Genomic DNA, 2,500 nt, shown 5'->3' on the forward strand with positions numbered 1-2,500 from the left:
GTTTTTTTTCTGTATCTTATTTGTGTATGTCCATATATCTTGCATATTTATAATCATGTAACATTTATTTTCACGTATCTCCCATTTCAATCGTGTACCCGTTTCTTCTATATCATATGTATCTCCATGTATCTTATATATGTGTCATCATGTAACTTATGTAGCCACGTATCTCCATTTCAATCATCTACCTGGGCTTCTCTATGTTGTGTTTTCATTGGTTTTCTGTCCTTTCGTCTCTCTCTCTCTCTCTCTCTCTCTCTTTCTCTGTCTCTCTCTCTCTCTGTGTATGTCTCTCTCTTTCTCTCTCTCTCTGTCTCTCTCTCTCTCTCTCTCTCTCTCTCTCTCTCTCTCTCTCTCTGCGTTTCTGTCTCTGCCTCTCTCTCTTTCTCTCCCTCTCTCTCTTCTCTCTCTCTCATCTCCCTCTCTCCCTCTCCCTCCCTCACCCACCCCCTCTCTCTCTCCTCCCTCCCTCCCTCCCCCACCCTCTCTCTCTCTCTCTCCATCCCCTTCCCCCTCTCTCCCTCTCACCAACCCTCTCTCCCTCCTCCTCCCTCCCTCCTCCTCTCTCTCTCTCTCCCTCTCTCTGTGTCGATTCCATCTGCACTAATAACACACTGCGACATTGGCTTGTTTACACACCCTTGACCTACCTTGCCTAATATGCAAATGACTTCTGAACGAACCGACTGAGCCAATTCTCTCTTTCTCTCTTCCCTGGTCGCGTTTTCTTAATTAGTTCCTCCGTTTGTTTAAGTCGAGTTCTTCTCTTTTTGGTTTGTTAGTATTTGGTATTTTTTGTTTTTGTGTTTTCTTTTTTTTGGCTTTGTTTTTGTTTTCTTGGTTGGTTTTCTGATTCGATTTTTTTTCTTTCTTCTTCTTTCTGGTTGTGCTCTTTTATTATCTTTTTCTCTTCTTCCTTCTTTTTCTTTTCTTTTTTCGTGGGTACGTGTTTGATTTTACCTTCTATGTTTTTCTCTCTCTCTTATTCTCCCTATTCTTAATTTCCTCTACCTTTTCCTACATCTCATTCTGTAATTTCCTCTCCTTTTTATTTTCTTCTTACCCTTTCAATTTCTTTTGACTGGACTATCGTTACTCTAATTATCTTTCGTTCTCTGCATTCCTCATGTTCTACCATGAATAATAGAAATAATAACCAGTGCTATTAACTAACAAGATCTTTATCATTGTTCTTATCAGTGGATAAAATTAGACACACAAAACTTTCAACAACTTTTCCATCGTAAGTTTTAACCCAAAGTACAAAAAAAGTGTCCTTCAGCAGTAATTAATTTTCTAAATTTGTTTTAAGGATATACTTTCAACCATGAACCATGATGTTACATTATTATTATATTTCTTTATTTATATTATTATTTATTTATATTATATTTATTTATATTATTATTATTATATTTCTTTTCCAAGATCATCACCGTCATTCTCATCTGCATGGCCATTCCTCTTGTTTTATGCTTAGCACAATCTTTATCGTATTGCTAGTATTTACGGCTTCGATAAACGCGATGATTTATCCCATGGTTATTGTCTACTCTGTAGGTATACTGTGTAAACACACACGCAAACGCACACGCATACGGATGCGCATACACACACACACGCACACAGAGTGAATGAGAGAGAGAGAGAGAGAGAGAGAGAGAGAGAGAGAGAGAGAGAGAGAGAGAGAGAGAGAGAGAGAGAGAGAGAGAGAGAGAGAGAGAGAGAGAGAGAGATAGAGATAGAGATAGAGAGAGAGAGAGAGAGAGAGAGAGAGAGAGAGAGAGAGAGAGAGAGAGAGAGAGAGAGAGAATGATCGAAAATACTTAAGAGAACCTACGGTAATAGGATTAACGTTTTATTGTATTGTGTTTGTCACAAAACAACAACAACAACTAAAATATCACTTGAAATACCAGACTTCTTATTCTCGCTTTCTGTCTCTTTCTGTGTCTCACTCTCTTTTTCAAAAAAAGAAAAAATAAATATACTACAAACACATATTTTTACATACGCACAGACACACACACACACACAAACAAACACACACACACAGACACACACACACACACACACACAAACACACAGACACAAACACAAGCTCAAACACACACACACACAAACAAACACACAAACACACAGACACAAACACACACAAACACACACACACACAAACAAACACACAAACACACAGACACAAACACACAAACACACACACACACACACAAACACACACAAACAAACACACAAAGACACACACAAACAAACAAACACACAAAGACACACACAAACAAACACACACAAACAAACACACAAAGACACACTACAAACAAACACACACACACAGACACACAGACACACACACACACACAAACACACACACACACACAAACACACACACACACACCAACACACACACACACAAACAAAACACAAACACAACACACAGACACAAACACACACACACACACAAACACACACACAAACAAACACACAA

This window comes from Penaeus vannamei, chromosome 33 (assembly GCF_042767895.1).
Source record: "Penaeus vannamei isolate JL-2024 chromosome 33, ASM4276789v1, whole genome shotgun sequence".
NCBI lineage: Eukaryota > Metazoa > Arthropoda > Malacostraca > Decapoda > Penaeidae > Penaeus > Penaeus vannamei.